The sequence below is a fragment of the Phalacrocorax carbo genome, chromosome 8 (genome assembly GCF_963921805.1).
Source record: "Phalacrocorax carbo chromosome 8, bPhaCar2.1, whole genome shotgun sequence".
In the NCBI taxonomy this organism is placed as follows: domain Eukaryota; kingdom Metazoa; phylum Chordata; class Aves; order Suliformes; family Phalacrocoracidae; genus Phalacrocorax; species Phalacrocorax carbo.
The window spans coordinates 46,047,389-46,068,707 of NC_087520.1; the positions used below are offsets into that span (position 1 = coordinate 46,047,389).

Genomic DNA, 21,319 nt, shown 5'->3' on the forward strand with positions numbered 1-21,319 from the left:
AGGAACGGTGAGGCCCTGTTGGGCAATGCTTACGTTAATCAACGCCTATAGGGCTCCACCTCGTGAGGCCTTCCACGTGGGGAGGTGTGCACACGGGGCAGCACCGTCCCCACCCTTGGCTAGCGTTGATTGGCTATCTGGCGCCTCGGGGCGGTGTTTTGCCTCTCCCTCCTCAGGATTGGGCAGGAGCGCTGTCAATACGAGCCGGGGCGGGAGGAAGGCTTGGCGGTCCCGTTCGAACGGCCGGGTGCGCGGGTCGCTGGGAGAGGGGCCGCGGCCACCCACCCCCACCCCTGACGGCGCCGCCGCAGGCCCGGCCCGGCCCGGCCCGGCGAGGCGGGCCCAGGGCGGCCCCCCCCCCCCCCCCCCCCCCGGGCTGGCGGCGCCGCGCGCAGTTTGGAGGGGGTCTGTGGCGGCCGGGCCCCGCCGCTGAGGGGGCGCGAGCGCCCTGTGCCCCGCTCACGGGTCCAGGTAAGGGCTGGCGGACGAGCGCATCCCTCAGCGTTGCCCTCCCCGCTCCCCCGGCCCGGGCGGCCGTGCCGTTCCGGCGAAGGCGCTGCAGTTGCCCCGCCGCGCAGCACCTTGGCGAGGAAGCGGCTCTGCGTTGCCGCGGACCTGGGGAATCCCGCACTTGCCGAACCGTGTCCCAGGTTAATGCCTGGGAGGGCTCCATCGAGCCGAGAAGCTCCCCGAGCTGTTCGTAGGAAAGCGCGGTCTAGCTGCCGGGGCCTCTGGCAGGGACAAAGCTCAGTGGCTGCTGCGGTTATTGCTGCAGCTGTAACTGGCTTTAGCAGCTGGGTGCAAAACTCCTTCTCTAGGCAGGCTGTGCTGCAAAGATGTTGGGAACCGCGACCTGATCTGTTTCCTTGCTGACAAGTGGGATCAAATATATCTATGTAGCTTCTAAGAAATGTATGCCAAACCTGTTATTAAAAGCCTTCAGGGATGGAGATTTAGACTGAAACACCAAGCTGTTAAAAGCTGAAGTGATAAATGAGATGGGTTCCTGTTTATGTTGGCCCTATTTGACCTCCTTAATTCAAGACCTTAGTTTATTTTTACATCGCTGAAGAGACATATAAGTAGAGAGTTGCTTCTACTGAATCAAGCCCTAGAATAAAATTACTCTTATAACTCAGGAAACTAAACGCACAGTTCACTAACTTCTAGCCGCATTCCTTGTGCGTGGAAAGTGCTCCTAGCCCAGCTGGTTGTGTTTAACTGAATTGAAATGAGATGATGTTTGTCTTTAGCATTGGGTAGACCAGGATGCTGTTGAACATAAACTGGTTTTGTTTCTAAATGGAAACTACGATGCAATTGTGTTTTAGAAATGCTTGTGTTCAAGAACGAAAAGTTCACTCCATCCTGAAACCCTGCGTGCCAGGTCAGAGCGCAGCTCCTGGTCCCAGGCGCAGGGGAGCGACTTCAGGGTCTGATTCTTTGTACCCCGGGCACAGGAGCAGCAGCTCTCCTACCCTGCCACAGTGTTTATTTGACAGAATTTACTGTAGGTCAACAAGAAATTAGTTGCTATTGCAAAATGCAATTTTTTTCAGCTGGTATATATTGGATAACCTGGTAGATCATTTGTTTGCTTAAAAAAACCCCAGATGTGTACTTGAATATGTATTTACTCTCTTGACTAGACAACCATGAAAGAGCCGTTCTGATCTCTCTGGTATGTAATACTGAGAAATCAATCCCTATTACCTGAAATTTGCCTAGCTTGCTTCAGAGAGCATTTATATTCCTGTTATATTGCCTTCCAGAAAATATTCCAGTCTTTGTTTTATTTTTATAAGTTTTGTGGCTTAAAACTAGGTAAGAGATCCCAAGTGAGAGGAACTCAAGCCCGCACAGCGGGCAGAGGCTCTGTTACAGGCACTTGCGTGCTGCTGCCATGCTACCCTTCTTCCACGGCTGTCACGGGAGTGTCAGAGCCCCTGTGTCACAGATCTGCAGTCCTCATCTTCAGATGCTACCTGAGATTTTGCAACTTGGCTCTTAAAATAACATTCACCAGCATGTGAATTTGTTATCTGAACACAGCACACTTAGGTTCAGGATGGGTGTGTGTGGCTTGTGTCTCATTCAGGCCAAAATCTAGTCAGAATGACCAGTTAAACCATCTAGCAAAGTCATGCTCTTTGTGGGTGACCTGGTAATTCTCTGGGGAGACCTCTTTGTATCTGACTGTATGTTTAATAATGAATGCAGGGCAGATATAAACACAGTTGGCTTTGTGGTATTCTGTCTGAGATAGTGGCATCTTCTATAGCATAAATTGTTTTGATTGAGTTGAGCTTATGTATGTTTAAAGAGTGTGTAAAGGAAAAAATATTAACTTTGATTTTAAATTCTAGATGTGACTGTTGCGACAGAGAAGACTTACAGCAGGTGTCTCATAACTAGAAGTCATATGGACAACGGCTGCTTTTGTGTTGCACAACTGAATAGGTAAGAAACAAGTAGCCCCTTAAACTTGTCTTAATTCTAATTAATTTCATTCCAGCTTTTGATTTTTAGAGCCTCAATTTTTTTGTCTCCTCTTTCTAGTCAGTTTTCCCTTCTTTGATTTACATTTTGCCTTATGTTTTAATCAGGAATTATTTTTTCATTTGCTTATACTGATGGCTCAGGTACACTTTCAAAAGTAGCTGAGAAGATCTTGATATTATCCATAAGTATATCAGAGAATGAAATAAAGTTCTTTTATTGCTGCCACTGCTATGTTAACATTGATGATTAAATTCCATAAATATTCTCTTACCCTTAATGTGAAAACCTTTGAAGGTGGGTTGACAGAAATAATTCCCTTTCCTGTTGGTATTTGTAACTAAAATAAGGCTATAAAGTGCTGCTGAATGCACCCAGAGTCCATGCTTGCCTTCCATTCAAGCAGAGCAAATGCAATCACCAGTGCCCTTACCCTTTTTGAAGGGCTGGAGCACTTGAAAAGAATTGGATGATTTGTAGACAGATTCTGTCTCAGGCCTCAGAGTGTTAGGAAAGGGCAGGTGGGGATTTTCCCCATTTCTGAAAATCAAAACCATTATGTGCAATTCAACCACTTTTGATTCCTCAGTCAATGCTGATTTGGGGATAACTATGATCACTGGTGAGGAAAACAAAGCAGCAGGTGATAGAATACCACTTGAGCAAGCCAGAATATCCATTGTGTTTATAAGAGGTATTTCTTGGGGGAAAATATATGGGTAATGGTGAAAATAACTCTGGTGGAAGTGATGAGAAGTTCGGTTTAATTTTTGGATCACTTCACCTGTGGGTATTAGGGTGAAGTAGAGCTGGGGAAAATGGAAGAAACTCTGTCTTATTAGAAGCATAAAAACTAGTGACTGTATCTTGGCCAGTGTTCCCGATTTTCCAGTAAGCTGTCTGCTGTACGGAGGTGTATAACCCTAATGGCTTGTTGTATGCCATTAAAAGGTATTGTACACTCATAAAAGAATGACATTTTGATCAATGCTGTTAAAAGAATTACTGTCTTGACACAGAAAAGCTTTCCTGCTGCAAGTTTAAAAATATGCCTTTAAAAGCTTTTTATTGAATACCTTTGCATCCCTCAGAAATGTGCTATTTTGGCACAGGGCTGCTCTGAAGTATTCCATGTTGTAACTTAAATGCAAGACCTTCTGTTTACCATCAGAAGGGAGTGAGGTGAGGCAGGTGTATTCACTTAACTACTGTCATGGGGACAAAATAAAAAGCACCTCGAGCTACTTGTATGTAGTCTAAAAATAAGAAGTCCCCATTTTAGAGAGTCCAAAATCATTTGAAAGCTATTTGTTTTTGTTTTGCCATTGATTCTCTCTGTCCCTCCAGCTTTGTTTGAGTGTCCCTTTGGACTTTGAAGCTGTATATTGATGTTGGAGGGAGGCAGGTGGCAGATAGGAAAACCAAAAATGTCTTCACTGTAGCTGGATCCTGGCTCATAGGCAGGCGGGCTGTGTGGAGACGAAGTCATTCTGGAGGTGTCTGGGTGGTCCTGTTGTGGCAATACTTCTGGTAGCAAAATCTCCCCCTACTGTTATTAAAAGATCTTGTATCAGACCTATTGCTTAATCACAACTGCTGAAGTAATGTTGTTCCTGCCTTGATTGTGGCTAGAATTACAGCTAAACTGCTCAACACAGGTCAGCTGTGGCTGCTGCTGACAACCACTGCCAGGTGGGAAGCTGAGGAACACTGTCAGTGGGCCTCACCACTGATGTCAGCTCTCCATCCCCTGCTCAGAACTCCTAAGACTTCATTACACCTTACTGGTTAAATGCAAGTGTTAAAGCTCTGCTTTGGGAATGGGGAGGCAGGGGTGTAATTCCTTTGCTTTGGTGTGCTCCTTACATGAATTTCATGTGTTCCTTGACTTCTTGTGTTTCAGATCTTCAGTTTACCTGTGTGTGATGCACTAAATACTGTTTTATATAAAGTTGGAGGGGTTAGCTGAAAGAGCATGGTGGGATGCTTTGATATAAAAAGATCCTAGGCAAAGTTTTCTGAGAGTTTTTTCTTCCTCTCCTTTCTATGTATTTATGATCAAAACCAAGAAGTGGATGTTCTGGAGGTATTTGGTATGCTTCATGTCCTGTCATGGGGTTGGCAGCAGCTGGGTGGGATGTAAAAGTGCTGCTAAGCAGGTTTTGTAACAGGTGAGTTAGGTCATAGCATTAAGGGGTATTTCTATATATCAGATTAAAAAAAGCTGTGAAACTTAGTGGTGTTATTTCTTTGCTGAAGAAAGCAAAATGTTTAGTTGTACCATATGTAAGTAGATCCTCTTAAGTACAGCTTTTCAAGATATGAGATTTCTTTCAGGAAAAGGAAATATTAATACTCTGCATTATCTGCAAAGGCAAGGTACAAAAAGAAGAAGCAGGAGAGCTTGAATATATGCTATTAGCATATGAGGATATTACTTGGAGAACTATGATTGGAGTTAAGATGCATACCATCATAACTGCTTCCTAAGTGTCTTTCAGATGCTTGAGTTTTATCCAATTTAACCTTCAAGGAAGGCATGAGAAGCTCAAATACTTCCTTGTCTGTTTCAAGTCAACTTTTAGTAGCTTTCTAGGGGAGGGGTTTGTTTGTTTGTTTAAATATGTGAGTTTATATTGAAGTTCAACTGTAACTTGCAAAGGTGATGTCAAGCGATTTCAAAGCAGTCTTTCCCCACTGTGAGTTTTGTTACAATGGTATGGGAATAAGGTTAATACCAGCAAGAGCAAAGGCTGGCAAGTGGCAGAGAACTTGAATGTGGCAGGTGCCTGGTAACTTGAGAAACTTACTCTGAGGTGCTAACAGTAACTTGAAATATATGAAAGGTCACATGTGTTTTTCTTTTGTTTGCTTGTATCCCGCAACACATAGTTTCCCACCAATGGTTCCAGGTTATTTTCCAATCTTAGGCCAAGATTGAAGCAATTGGCACTTTAGTAGCCTTTGTGTTTAAAAAGAGAAAATATGCTGCAGGCAGTAACTTTTTAGATTATTATTTGCTTATTTCTGAAGTCCTGCTACCTTTGGGAGAAGCTATGCATTCATGCATTAGCACAGTCATTCCATATCCTTTCCCTTTATGGTTTAGGTCAATCCCCAACCCACACAAATAGTATATTCTTTAACTATGTGTTTCCTGTGGTGTGTTTTGGCTTGGGTTTTCTCCTGGGGTTTCAATTTGCATCCAGATGCTATGGAGAAAAGAAGAAGAAATTTGAACCTCACAGCGTAGCCATTCCCCCATGTACTTGCTTGTCTTCAGATGAAGAGGGAGGGCAGAGAGCGCATCAGCCTCATGCTCTTGATTATTGCCGACGCCAGCCTCCAGGTCCTCTCTTGGCTTCCGTACAGCATGTGGCCCTTTCTGCCACCAGCTGTTGTCTGCTGTTTTCTGACTAAGCCTCTCTTGTGTAATTTCAGCTTTGGAGGAAATCTGAAAGTAAAATTACCTCCATAGTCCTATTTACCCACAGTATCTCACTGAAGCTCCCTACAAATGTTTTTCTACAATGACCTTTTAGAATACCTGCTTTCAGGATAGGCTTCTAACCTGTAAGTGTGGCTTAGATATGTTTTCTTACATTTAGCTATATTAAAAACTATGATCTTTGCTTGACTCTTCTTTGCCAGGCAAACTAAATGGCTTTCTGTCAGTGATCCTTGTTTTTTATCACTCTAATCTGTAAATTTGTTCAGTAGTCATTTTGTGCTAGGTTTTCAGGGTATAGACAAAACTGCTGAATAACATAGGGTCAAGCTCTTGAAGGTGGGATAAAAGACAGCATTCTCTTTTGTGTTGCTATTTAATTGGTATAAGCTAGAAACATTTATTTAGTGTTTGGCCTCATCTGCAATTACGTTTTGAGGCCTACCAGTCTCTAGCCTGCTTGATGTGCCATGTTGATTTTGATTTTCTTAATCAAATGTCATTTTGCATCAAGTCAGCTGCCTTACAAAAACCTCCTATATCTGTGTTATTAATTAGCAATACTTATAATTAAAAATCAAGCTAGTCCAAGACTGTATTTTCTGAAAATTCATATCATTAATGCTATGTTAGCTTCTCCATTTCTTTCTAGCTAGAGTCTTGTATTGGCCATTTTGTTCCTTTGAGATCAGTGTCACGCAGACAAGATGATAGACTTGTCTATCTGGAGACTCAAGTCACCAGATTTGAAAAAAAAAAAAAAAATACTGTTGTTGTTCCTGTCTGTCCTCTCAAATACCCCATGTTTTCCAAAGGATACTAAAAATGAACATTAATGTTCCAAACAGCTCTTCAGACAAGCTCTTTTCTTCTAATCACCATGGAAATTGAAACCTAGATCCTAACTCTTTCCCATTTGACCTAGTTCAAGCTACTCACTTAATTTATAAATGTCCTAGCAGAGTCATATGACTTCCTGTGGGACTTCGGCTCGCATTAATCCTTTATCAGTATGATGTTTCCTAGAGGTCCTCTGCTTAATAGGCCAGATCGACAGCATTAAATGGTTGATTTTGACCTTGAAGGCCTTGTCACTGTTTCTGGCATCTGTGGCTAGATGAAGGTGGGATAGAAGCTGAAGGTCTAAATCTTATTGGGTTATTTTAGGTGAATTACATTGCTTTGGTTTAGAACTGAATAATATTTCCATGTTAATCTTTGCAGCTGTGAAATACAGAAATTCAACAAACCTTTACAGCTAAAACCAAATCTATAGAAATTGATCATGCAAGTACAGTATTGTAATCAATCCATCTAGCATAGAGTCTAATTGTTTGATGCCAATATCTAGATCATGTAGTTCTTAGATGTTGGATTGATTAAATTGCTTTAAGAGAACTGGTGGGAGTAGATCTCTGAGTGTAAGAGGAAGGTAATCCACCCACTTTTTTGTATGATGACTTTCAAAATCAAACTTCTGTGGTGTCTTATGTTTATGGCTGACTTCCTGTTGGCATGTATATAAAATGTGATTTTGCTCACTTTATATGCATAAGATGAGTATGAGGAGAATAAAAATGAGAACAATAACTGAAAGCTGTGTGTTATAATAAGAGGAATAAAGGGTGTCATGGAGTAAAATGGTGTCCCTTCATGGAAATATTTGAAAAAACAAACCTGGAAAATAAGATGGGTGATTGATACCTGTGGAATGTCTCTTGGCAATAAACAAATCAATAAAATCATTAAAATAAGATGAGGAAGGTATGTGTTTTATTGCTTGCTGAAATTGAGAAACGCCTTTATACCTGTGAAAAGGGCGTATTCTGAAATCTGGAAAGCTCCTGCTGAGTTTTTCTTATGTTGTACTAAAGTTTTTGAGAAGGGGTAAATGAACCAGTATCTCAAAGTAAGGTTTGCTTTTAAATCTAGAACTTTGATTGCAGTATATTTTCTTGTTATGGGCCTTGGTTGAGGAATGGTATGGATGGGGAGGGTATTGAACAAAAGATCTAGTCCATTACGCTTTCCTTGTATTTTTAGAAATGCAGTTTGTAGGATGTTTTCTTTGTAGCTCAAGTGTTTGGGCCGTAGGGATTTCAAATCTTTCAGAGGAAAAAAAGATAGCTTCAAATTCAGTTCAGAGTCTGATATTTGTTTTATTAGTGGAAATTTTTGTCTCCTGTGTTTTCCCCATTCTAGATAACCTTTTCTTGTCATCTAAGAAATTAATTTCTTTGTTGGAATCATTGCAAGTAAACTTGATAGCAGGAGTGCTGTTATTGAGGCAGCTTACACAGTGATTTGCTAAGTACAGCCTCTTCATATAATGTGAAGCAGAAGTCCATTTATTGACCACTACTGGGATTTCAGGAATCTGTTGAACTACCTGAGGTTTTTTTATCCTTCTCTTATAAAATTCACTATTGAATGCCTTTTTTTTTTTTGGGTACCCTCTTGGAAAGGATTCTCTTTGATATGCAGTTGTACAATAAGAGCAAACAGTACTTGTTTCTGTACTGCAGAGTTTGGCTTTTTAATAAAGTGTATATAGGGTCATTTAATGTGGCTTATGTGACATCAGACCCTTAAAGGTTTTTCCTAAAATACTCTCCCATGCAAGGAGGACAGTGACACTTATCCAGGCTGTGAAAATACTGGCTCTGGGGCTGTGCTGCCAGTCCTTTTCATAGAACGTATTTCAATTAGAGCAAAATGTTACAGAAAATCAGACTCTGTTGTGAGCACAATATTGCTTATGCTACAGTACATCTCCTCTGTAAAATATAATCTGCAACTTTTCTGGAATATGAAGGAAAATATGTAAGTATATAATTTGATTATACAGCAAATAGCACAAACTAATCATCTTGCCTTTTTAAAACTTTCAGCAAATATTCTTCTCCAAGGTGTATGTTAGGAATAAACTATTTGGTCTCTCTCTGGTAATCTGTAAAAACATAGTTTTAAAAATAGAATCCAAGTGAACTGTACAAAGTGGATTATTGATTCTTGGGGATGAAGAGAGAATGCTTTCTGTTAAGTCCTTCTCATTGCTTTAGATTTTATACTAATATCTGGAGGCTTGGGGAGTAGTGGTGTTTGATTAACAGACACTAATGGAGAAATCATCTTCTCTCTAGTTCATCGGCTGGATTTCTGGCCACTATTGCATACAGGATACCAGAGCTGATGTACTTGGGGGTGGCAACGGGAATATTTATAGGTTATGGGATAAGGTAGTAAAGGCCTCAACATTAGGCATATTTATCTTCCTTGAGAGATGTGTAAATTCCTGTGTGATGTCTGACCACAGGATAACACTGCCTGGGACTGAGGGGTCTGTGGCTCAAATGTCCAGAGTGCTACTATAGGCATTGAATTGAAGAGGAGGGTTAAGGCAGAAGAGACCAGTTATTAGAATGGGTTAGATTATTGCAACCAACTAGAGGTGAAGGCATTGTGTTTGGATTCTGACACCCACAACTGTAACATCTGCCAGCCAAATGCTTACATGCGCCAAGCCCGTCCAGTTATGTATTATGGTTAAAAGACTGCATTTTTTTACTATTTATGCAGAAAGTTAGTTAATGAAGGGAACAAAATGAGTATTTTCTAGACTCCTTCCTTATATTTGCCTTAATCTTGTATTTATTTTGGGGAACCATCTTGGTGTTTCTGGTTAACTTGACTGCTGGATTGTGAGAGGTTTTTAGCTGATTTGAAAAGTCCCAGAATGAAACCTTTTTCTCTTGCTTGCAGGTTAGCAAGACTCAGGATTGCAGGAAATTGATATTCAGAAATAGGCTTCTGCCAGGCTCTGTGGTATGATTACCATCCACATGGCCAGTGTATTTTTATTTCCAAAACATTTTTTTGCCTTTAATCTAGGCAGAAACTCTACTCTCTGAAGGTGAAAAGCTGGGATGTCAGTCTGCCTTTGCAACTCAGCTTCGTGTTCAGTATTGAACTTCCGTCTGCATGCTTAGCTGTTCCAGTCAGAGCTCCAAACTCTGTGTTTTTCACTAATGCTTTGTCAGAGAGCTGTCCTCTTCAGAGAGATTGAAATGAGTAATAGTCTTTCGACACTATTGGCAAGTGGCTTTCACGGTCCATGGCGGATCTAATGAACTACAGCTGCCTGGTTGGAAAATCCTGCTTTTGATTGTCTGAAAGGACTCCTGAAGTCTCTACTTGGATTCACTGACTTTCTTAGGATTTTTTTCTCTTAGAGAAGTAGGCAGAGAAAGCAGTCTTGGAAATTCTTCATTATTTACATGCACAAATGTCAGGTTTAGAACATGGTGCTTTTGCACAGGAAAAATTGCAAAGTTGGTACACATCAGAGACCCATGAAAATGGGAAAGACAGCGAAACATGCCCATCTACTGAGGAAAGCAGGTGTATAAATCAACTTCCATGCTCTCAACAAAGATTCCCCAATGAACAGATATTTAATACTTTCATCAGGTTTGATACTGCAGGTGCCTTTTTTGGTAGCTGATATGTGTGCAAACGGAAGAGGTGGTACTATTCAACCAGAATGCAGTACGTGCGGCTGCATCTTCAAAGGCTTGGGATCTATAATTGGGCCAGGCTTTCAAGGAAGCTTGGCAATCAACATGTATCCAGTATGCTGGGTTAGTTTGAAAATTTGGCTATTCTTTTAAGTGTCTTAATGAGAGCTACATTGGTTTTTGTGGGGGGTGTTTTGGTTGTTGGGTAGTTTATTTGGTTTTGGGGTTGTGGGGTGTGTTTGAGAAACCGGTCAAGAATGTGACTATATTTTCCTTGATATCTTTCCTATTCTGTGTGAAAGATGGGACAGGACACAATTTTACAGACCTAACCAAAAAAGCTTGAGGTGAATAGATATTCCCCCCCACCCTTTGCATCCCCATCTAATCATTGTGTTCTGCCTGCCAGCTGAAAAGCGTTTCTTTCAAATTTTGGAAGACAGATTGTAACTTGCAGTACAGTTTGAGTTACACATATTACACTCCAGGTTTATTTTCTGACTAGATGATCATAGCTTCAGTTAACTGGAACTAGACTGGTGTGGATTTTTGCAAACACTAGTAGATGCTGATCCTTATTGTAATGCTGTTCCTTACTATACTTTTTCCCCCTATTTTTTGCTTATTTCTCAGTTTCATATCCACTTTCTATTTGGCTGGAAATCTTCCATTTGGCTACTTACACAACTCTTCTTACTCACTTTGACTTACCTCCTACTTTAGGGACATCAGCTAGCCTAAGGTGTTGTCTTTTTACTTTGGAACTGAAGTTGTAAGTGAGCAGGACCAAATGCTAGCAATATTCTTCTCCAGCCAGTGAGTGACAATGTTAAAAACTGGCATGCTTTAAAAGAGGGAAGACAAAAAAAAAAGTATATTACTAAGACTTCTAGGTACTTGGAGAGGAAATTTGGATGGGAAGTGCTAACAAAATGAACTCATTAGAAATGATGAATCTCGCTTCTAGTGCAGAAAACACTCTTATCTTACTCCCCTGATATTCTTATTTGTAGTGGTTTTGACATGTACGTTATTAAACAAATAATATGACGTACCTCTGGGTAATGTAATGAAGCCATAGTAAATGGCTTGGTGTTTGTGGCTTTCCTTTTCAGCAAGGAAAAACTACAGGGTGACTGCATTTGCAGTTTGGAAGGAGAAATTCTCATCCAGCTGGTGGCTACCGGAAGGCTCCAGTACAGCACAAGTCTGCATGAATTTTTATGCTACTTCTAAGACTTAAATACAAAAGTTAAGTTCCTGATTTGGATATATCAAGTGCCCAAGGGCTGCTTAAGGCTATCATCTGTGCGAAGTCATTCTCATGAAGAATTCTGATGCTGCTGTAACTGGTTGGGAACTATTAGCATGTACAGTCTAAACACACATAGGTATGTGAGTTTTAAAGGTGTATTTTTTACAGCCTGCAATGCCGTACATAACCTGCTATTGGAGATTACTTTTTTGTTGTCCACCTGCTCCCGTTTTCCATGTAGTAGCAGGGGTGTGAGAAGCGGATCTGTCATGTGATTGTAGAATAATTTTGGTGGAAAGGTCCTTTTGGAAGATATTTGATGCAAGCCCCTGCTCAAAGCAGTGCTACGGATGTGATGTTGGGCAGCTCAGGACCTTCCCCCTCCCGCCCCTGGTTCTGAAGTAAGTCCACAGCTGAAGGCTGTACAATCTCCCTGGGCAACCTGATCCACTCTGACCGCAGTCACTGAAGAATGTTTCCTTGTCTGAAGCTGAAATTTCCTTGGCTATAACTTCCTTCCGTTTGCTCTTGCCTGTCTCTGAGCAGTTCTAAGAAGAGCCTGTCTCACACTTCTCTAAGTGCCCATTAGGTAGTTGCAGACAGCAATTAGACTGCCCCATAGCCTCATCTCCTTCAAGCTGAACAGACCCAGTTCTTCTGGCCTCTCCGTATCCTCCGCAGTGGTGAGCACAGGCGGCAGGAGGCCATTGGAAGCATTGCAGCTTGTGCTGCTGAGGGAGCGCTGGAAGGAATCACCTGAGATCTGCAAGCCTCCATCTTTTAGCTCATGGACAGGAGTGCGGGAAGGGAGTCGCTGATGTAGTGGAGCGGTCTTCTGGTCCCTTCAGATGTTCCGCATTGCAGGACGGGGCACCCACTGTGCCCCTGTTGCAGCAGTCCTGTACCTTGAAGGAGCCTGGGTTGATGAATTGCTGGAATTACTACTAGATGCGCTAGGCGTAACCTGGCAGACAGTGCGTTTCTTGCTTACCTGGAAGTGGAAACTAAGAATTTTGTGGTCTCACTGTTAAAAATATAACATCACTGAAACTTGCTGGGGAGAAGAATTGTTCAGTGGAAACGGGTATTAGTTCACAGCATTAAAGCTTGGATCAGTGCAAGCCCTAGCATTGAAGTGGCAACGCTGATGTGGATACGATTGATTTGTGCTATGGTTTTACTATTTTCTGGGTAAAATTTTTAATGCATATAAGTGTCAGGTATATGGTCTCACCTTTCACATTTCCTATCTGAGAAAATAAATTTGTTTCTTGTCCTCCCTCCCCTTTCTTTGCAATCATCTTTTGTCTGCCAAGCCGTTATCCAAAGAGGAAACTGAGCCCAAAATGGTGAGCGAGCAAGAGACTATGCCGTGAAGCTTTTGTGGTTCAGACACCACAATGCAGCTTCTCCACTCTGTCTTTAATTAAACTTGGGTTTTTCTGTTGTTGTAGCTGGAAGCAGTGTGCTGACACAACTCACTCTTGTATAGAACAGATTAAAATGTCAATGTTTTAATGTTCTCATCTGTGGGAAAAAGAAAATAGTTGGTGTTTTATTTATAACTTAAAAAGACTGTACTATGGAAAAGGTTTACTTGTACAAGATGGAAAATCACAATTAAAGATACAGAGTCCCATCTAATATTAAGAGTCTATAAAGGACTGAACAGATGAAATCTCTTCGGGAAATAGGCTATACTGGGGCGTGGCAGTTAAAACAATTACAAATTTACTGTGTCTTTAATTAGTCGCTCCGTTCTGTTTTCTTTGCATTTGGGGCATGGTTTACGTGCATGCATCTCTGAGCTAGCATACAAAACTAGTGAATGTTTTTGAGCAGGAAAAGAATGAAGGTACATGAAAAGAATGGTCAAAAGTCAGTGTTGTCCTTGATGCTGTATGACCTCCTTCTGGAGAAGGAAGCTATATTTCCTAGAGGAGAAATGTTCACAAAAGAATAAAATTAAATTCTGCTCATGTCTTCTGCAGATTTGCTCCCTTGGCAGTTTGAGAAGTGATGATGAAACTGGAGGTGTAGATTATAACTCTGCTGTGCAGGAGATAGCTAAGCTGTTTCTGGGATAGGAGTTGTACAGTGATGCTGTGCAGAAATACGAGCTCAAGCCCTTGGAACAGCTCAGCTCAGCTTTGGACAGAGCCGTTAGCCTGTGCGTTGGGAGCCTTGGTAACCCACCGCCACAATGAGTCTGTTTAGTGGATTAACTGGGGCTTGGTTTTCAGCTTTACTAGTCAAGCCCATTTTGATATTTCAGAATACTATCTCTAGTAGAGAGAGGACAGGAGTCGGATACAGAAGACACCAGGGACTGTTCCCTATCTCAATGATCTATTCATCCTTTTTACTTATGGAAGCGATGGATTTATTGTAGGGTAACCAGGTGAATGCAGAATGTTGTCGTCTGGACTGGGGTTAAGCTGACGGCTGTAATTGCTGACTTTGGAAAAATGCTGCTTCAGAAAGTGCCTCCCAGACCTTATTTAGAGATTTCCTTAATTTGGGCTGTCCTCTGGGTTAACATCTGTGGAATCCGTATTCCTTTGGCAGTTGTCTCCCTTGCATGTAAATTACAGATGCTCACCAATGCCCTTTTGGGCTGCTTTTTTTCTTGAGAAGCAGGGGAAAAAAAGAAGCAAACCATTTTAAACAAGGGAAATAGAGCTTCCACTGAACACTTGTACTAAAAGATGAGTGCTGCATGTCTTTTCCCCTAACTTTCTCTCTCACTTCTTTATTTCAACCCATCTCCTACAGCCTTGCTGCTGTGGGATCAATTTGTTGGCAAGGGTTATTCAAACATTAGCAGAATGCATGTTCTTACTGTTCTTGTTGGGCTTGGGTGCTGAAGCCAACAATAACAGCTCTCGTGTGGGAACTGATGCTGAGTGTTTGAGTCAAACTGTGCTTGGTGGTCTGTACTTTACTGCAGTGAAAAAAATGCGAGGGGTTTCTTTTCCCATAGTGTTCATTTGTGTTCCCGTTGTTCATTGTTTATACAATCACTCTGCCTGTGGACAGTTGAAATAAATACTTTGAATAAATTCTGTGGCTTTCTTCACTTTCAGCTCTCGCTTTGTGTGTGTTTTTTGTGTGTTTGGGGTTTTTCCCTCTATGGCTTGATTTCTCCATCCTCCAATTGTCATAGGTATATGTGTGTGGTTTGTTTTGGTTGGTGGGTTCCCCCCTGCCCCCTGAGGTAAAAACCTGACTGTGGGGACATTTTCCAGGACAATTAAGCTTCAAGAGCAAACACACAGAGCCTCTGGAATGCCCTGGGAGCTGGGGGTTCATGGTCTTCCAGGCTGAGCTGTGCTGAGGCCAGTGACATTGAGAAGATGCTGCAGTCTCAGCCTGGTGCTCCCCTCGCTGAAATCAGACTATGCTTTTCCAGGAAAATGTTTGGCTATTGAAGCATTTAGTGCTGTGCTTTGTAATACCCATCCAAGTATTCGGTAACCACCACAAATTCCTTGCTGGTTTTGCTTTGTTGCTTAAGTGAAAGTCCAGAATGCAGGGATACTTGTGGGAGCTGAATGGTTTGAAGCTTTCTCTAATTTTCCCTATTACCCTTAGGGTACTCTCTGAAAAAATTACCTCTTTGTAGAGTCTTTGGGATATGATGCAGTCCCAGATCAGACATTTCTCTATTAAATAAAAGTATGATAAGCCTAAAAGCATTGAATTTGGTATTTTGAATCTCTAGAGGCCAATCCCAGTGCGTATCTATTTGGGCTAATTTACTGAACTATTTAGTTTCTTCTCCTGCGTAACAACCATTCCACCCCCAGCATTACTGAAGTTAGTTTTGTCTCTCTGGCTGCCAGGAATAACTTTACTTTGCATGGGTAATTAAGTGGATGGAGTAACAGAGGAAAAAAAATTTATTTCCACACAGTGGTAATAATAAATCTGTTACTACTTTTGGCTCTCCATGTTATTACCATAGTTGGGTATGTCTTAATGAGGAAGTGGCTTCCTTTTACTAAGTTCAAATACCAGCAAGGAGCCTGCCTCTTGAACATGGGTGTGTGAGAGTAGAAGGGCAGAGGGTGGGTTTTTTTTAAACTAGGCAGTCATTCCTGAACACAAATAACTTTTTTTTAAACTGCAAGCTGTAAATTTCCAGTCTTTGTGACGAGGTAAAACTTGCGATTTCTGATCATGTCAGAATCAAAGCTTTTTTTGAGATGGAAATATTTCAAACCAAATTTTTTTTCTTTACTTTCTTTTTTAACCTAAGTATTAAAGAATAGTCTTAATATTTGGCTGCTCAGGAATTCTGAAATTGGCCCTTTCCTGCAGCGACATTTGGAGCACCCAGCTCTGTTTTTTCCAAAATGCACAAAATAACTGTATGGGGATGGGACCTGCCGAGCTTACCACAGAAATTGTCTCTTGAGGGAAGGAAAAAACCTGAAGCTCAGATAGGAGGTTACAAGTAGCTCTTGAGTACAATAACTCTTCCTTCTCATGACAGCTTATCTGATACTCTCTTGACCTTTTTCAGAATCCTCCTCCTCCTTTTCCCATTTATTTCCATCACCTATGTTTGCCTCATGTTCTGGAGCCTTGTTTTCTGTTAGCCCAAGGAGGGATGAACTTGCTTTCTTTATAGACTGATCGCACTGCTAGAACTGCTGAGAGCCCTTTTTGTTTGGTTGTGGCTGGGAGGTGAGGGGAGCAGCAGCTCTCAATAACCAGAGGAAGGCAATTTGTCATCTCCTGGTGGCTCGGAGTAAAATGTTTGGACCACATGCAGCTCACCTCTGTGGTGAGGTTGGTCCAACTTGTCAGCTTGTTCCTGATTTGGGGTACCAGAAGATGACCCTTTAGGTAAAACATGGCAGTATGGCTTAGCAGAGTGTAAGTCTGGGACTCCTGTGTGATCTTGGGTGCTTGCCGTCCCTTTTCTGTAAACTAGGGCCGAGCGTTTTGCCAAATATCTGACATCTTGAATTAATGTGCTTGCTAACTTTTGTGTGCATTGCTGCTGTTCTTTTGTGAAAATGTACCAAACAGCAATTTTTTCTAGTCGCCCTTCAGCTGATTCCTGTCATCATCATTGTAGCAGTGAGCCTTGAAGATCCTCAAAAAGGGAAAGTGACATAGTCTAAAGATCAGCTTGAGGACGCCTTGGCATGAAGAGTAGCACAATGGAAAGCTAAAAGCATCTGGGGAAGAAGTGGGCAAACTTCTCTGGTGGTGGTGAAAATAAGAGGGCTTCTTTATCTTTGCTCATGCCTGCTGATGTTTCCTTCTGCCAGTCTAGCCTGTGTCCGACTACTTAATTCCCCCTGTGCCTAATCCACCTCTGCTGTTTCTCTTCCATCATCCTCTCACCATGTCAACCTCCCTACTCTAATCGCTGGCCTGCCTGCTCTTGCGAAAAGTAAGATGCAAAACTGAAGTCAGCTGTATTTAGTACTGTTAAATGGGTGGAGTTTTTTAAAGGGGGGGGAATATGTAACCATAGAATTAGTGTTGCAAAAGTTTAAGGTTTCAAAACCAAATACTGAATTTAGAGCAGAAAAAAGGAAACTGTTCGAAAAAAGGTATTTAACAATTCTTGGTGAAAAGTGCTCTTTGCCAAAAAAATATCATTTTATTGAATCATTCAAGTGTTGGGAGGAGGGGAAAAAAAGAAAAACAAAACTTACAGCAGTCAATGCACATGCTCTGTTTTTGGAAAAAAAAAAAACAACTGACTTTGTTTTGAAGCCTTTCTGTATGAACAATTATTTAACAATCAAAATTTATTTCACTTGTCAAAAACAGTTGGCTTGGCTTTGGTTTTTTTCAGTTTGTTTTCATTTTTTTGGTGTCCTGAATTGAAATTTAAAACTAATTTGCAGTTTTACTCAAACAATGGATAATTTCTTAGCACAATATTGAGCTTATTGATAAAGTCTTAATTCATTCCTTTGTATACATTGTAGTATGGCTTCAGCTAGATTTTTAAAAGGGGTTTGTGACAGAGCAGAGATGAAACATGTTTTTGAGGTTTCTAGCCCAATGCTTTATATATTAGAAAAGCCTTTCATCCCAGTGCTGTAAGCTGAATTAGATAGAAGCCTTGCACAACAACGCCATGTATACGACCAAAGAAAATGCACTGGTGTGGGATAGGGAACCTTGAAGTATTTCTGAACTTTTAATATTTGATTTTGCAACCTTATTGATGTCTTAAAGTGAGTTGCCACTCATTTTTTCAGCGAAAATCAGAAATTTAGGGTTTTGCCATTTTCTCCCTACTGGCGTTTATTCCATTAAGGGTCATGAATAGTGTTTTAACCCAGGCTTTTTCTGACTGAGCTTGTAGGTACAGCTAAATGTAAAAATGTACAGTTAATCTTCTCTGCAGAGTAGCCACAGTGAGATAAAGGTGATGAAGTGAATGTAAAGGACTTCTGTTTTAAATGGCTATTGTTATAAAACTGGAGAACATCTGGAATTGAGACTAATTTGTTTTCTCTGTGATGAACAAAGTAGCGTGGTCTAGGAACTGCAAGATAGGATGCTGAAGTGCATGGATCTGGTGTAGGAGTTTACAGATATGGATAGTTAAGTAAGTCTTCTGCTTGCTGCATTTTTATCTGGCTTTTGATACAGGCTATAGCTAATTTTGCCTAAATGGTGCTTGCTGAAGTGCTTGTGAAAGATGTGAAGGATATTTGAGGTGTGCCAGTGTAAGACGTAAAGGCTACTTGAGACATGCTGAACAATGAGTATCAGTCAGTAAGTAGTCTGCTGTCTTCTACCCCAGCTGGATCATGATGTTTTGATGCCAGCTGCACCTAAAATTGACAAGGGTGGTGCTGATAATGGAAAAGTTATAAGCATAGATTTCTTGGTACCAACTCTGTGCCATCGGTATGTCTAAAACTTATGCTTGCCCTTCCCTAAAAAAGGAGAATAAGAAAAACATTAAATTGATGTGAAATATTGCAAGTCTAAGTATTATTTTTAAACCACGTCCTGGGTGACCATGGAAGGAGGAGATGATTAAAGCTGCAATACAACAGACTGCCTGCCTTAAAGTGAGCTGGGAGGAGAAAGTCAATACCAAGGAATGTTCTGAATACTGAAGGTACATTATTGCACCTGTCTTCAATGTAACACTTACTATTCATGTTAGCTGAAAATAAAAAATAGTTCTAAAAATTTGATAAAAGGAGAGGTAAATCATGGAAGTTACCTTCTTACTGGCTTAAGAAAGCAAATGGGGAAACTAAATTTCAAATGAGGGAATGCATGTGAAAATAGAATTTGCTGAAGGAAAGCAAGATGTCTGCAGCATTCTGGGATGGACAGGGCAGAGTTTGTCAGTCCTCCTGGCCAGCTTTTTAAGCACTTGTGGTCTGAAATGGTCTCATGGAAAACAGGGTGAATCTGTGGACTCAGTCCACAACTGTTCTGGCTAGCAAAACAGAGGCATTCTAGGTGAGGCATACCAAAGAGAATCTTCTTGCTTTAAACATAATATATGCAATTCTTAATTACTTTTAATCTTGTTTCTAGCTCTGTAATTGGAAATCTAACCTTCATAACTCTAATTCTGTATTTTATTTTTAACCATTAGGCTATCTTGTGTCAGATGAGTACAGATAGCAGTGACAAACTTGGGTCACTTGTATCTTTTTGGAGATAATAAATACAAATAAATCTGTAGACACCCCGAGAAGAAACTTGCATCCTGTGATAAAGGGGACTTGTAGCTTGCAAAGTGTTTCATGTCAAGCTGCACAATTCCATCCAAAATCTGATACTACTATGTGCAAGACTGGAGAACACAAATTGGCACCCTTTCTCTAGAGGACAGGCATCACAGGACTACCTTCCAGCTCTGGTCACTCCCTTCAAGTGTCACAACATTTTAGTTGTTGATGTTTTGCAGGTACTGGATGACTTCCAGGCTACAGCTTGCAAGCTAACTCTATATCCTCTAGTCAGTGGAGGATGACTTCTGTTTGTTTTCATGGGCAGAATCTGGCAGTTTCAGACATGTAGAATGGATGCACGGTTAGCTCTAGCTGATCACCTCCCAGTGATGGGGGAAGATAAATGGAAGAGTACACGTGCAGTTTCACAGCTCTTCTGCAGACTGACAGTTTTGTTGCATCTACAGTATCTGCAGCAGATGGACTTGTCCCTCCATGTCTTAACTATTAAATAGAATATGTTGGGGTGCTTAGTCATCTGGTCTGGATGCTTTTTCATGCAGTATTTCTCCTTTTAATGACTGCATCTCTTACAGTGTGTCTTACATGTTAATAGTATTCAGCGTTGCCTCACTGGTGTTGTGAGTTGTCTGGTAAATGCAAGTGTTACTTGGTGACAGGATGAGAACTAGGCAAGCCTGGGATAATGCTGGTACACTGGAAGAAGTTTATACCAGGATCTTGCAGGCAGCAGGGCAAGCTGCTCGTAACATAAGTTCTTAATTTATTTTTTGTTAGTTTTTATTCTGCTTCTGGGTACTTAACAGCTATGGCATGTGTGCTGCTTTCCCATCTGCTCAAAATGAGACAAATGGAATTGTATAGTTGCTTTCGTATGTAGAACCCAGTTCAGTTACTTCAGGACTAGACAATTGAAATGAGCTGTAGATTGACCAACATCTTGAGGCCATCTGAAGAACATCTGGAAACTGAGGCGAAGTCAGAACATGATGGCCCAATTATTTAAGACTTGAATTTGACACACCCTGGTTTTCTTCATGTGAGACTCTAGAGAATACTCCAAACACTACCTTAATGTTTGTTGGAGCATTTGTACGCACCTCTGTCTCTAGCAATCTTGCCTAGGTTTATGCAGGGAAATGGTTGATTTTTTTTTTTTAAATAAAACAAAAATGGTTGCTCCCTTGTCGGTGCCATTCTTCCTGTGTTTTCAGCATTGATCTGACTGTATGGCTGCAAAACCTAGAAAACTGTTAAAATGCTGAACCTAAACAATGCAACAGTACAGAGTCTTTTTCATTTCTCAGTGTATTTATCCATTTACTTGGCTTCCAGGTGGGCTGCAGCATGGTGTCACTGATGTACAAACCCCTAAATATGGAAGACGTCATAAGACACCAGGTTTCAGTCTTTATCAGCCCATCATTATAATTCAGATGTGGGTGTGCTTAAGAGGAGGGATAGGAAATACAGCTAGTAATTCCCTTTTTGTAAGGGCGGAAAAATAGTGAGATTTGGTCCTGCAGTGAAAATGTTATACCTGTGGTTACTTTAGATCCTTAATTATGGCTGAAGTGGTACAAGAGTTAAGGGAGGAGTATTGGAGAACTTGCCTGTTTCCTTCGTTAGGAAGTGGACTCTGTAACACTTCCTAATGAAGGAAACAAGCTATGTGTCAGGGATGTAATTAAAAACGAAAACAACAATCCCCCCCTACAAAATGACAAATGCTTTCTCCCTGAATTACTCTCCAAGAAATTAAAAATAAATACACTTTGATAATACAGGATCTTCCAACTAACCAAACTACCAGTTGGAAAACTTTCCATCATTGATAGATTCTGTCTTTGACAATGAAAAGCAGTTTGTCATTCTTCTTTGTACTTTTCCTGCATAAACC

General features: G+C 41.1%; 1 long non-coding RNA gene across 9 annotated transcripts in view; it reads left to right on the forward strand.

Annotated features, from left to right (window-relative positions):
- The first annotated feature begins 216 nt into the window (after positions 1-216).
- The window catches only part of LOC135314850 (uncharacterized), a 125,268-nt gene continuing 104,165 nt past the window's right edge, over positions 217-21,319 (forward strand). For all 9 annotated transcript variants that reach the window (XR_010374328.1, XR_010374326.1, XR_010374327.1 and 6 more), the window contains exons 1-2: positions 217-471; positions 2,367-2,460. This is a non-coding gene — a long non-coding RNA (uncharacterized LOC135314850). The remainder of the gene's footprint in view (positions 472-2,366; positions 2,461-21,319) is intronic.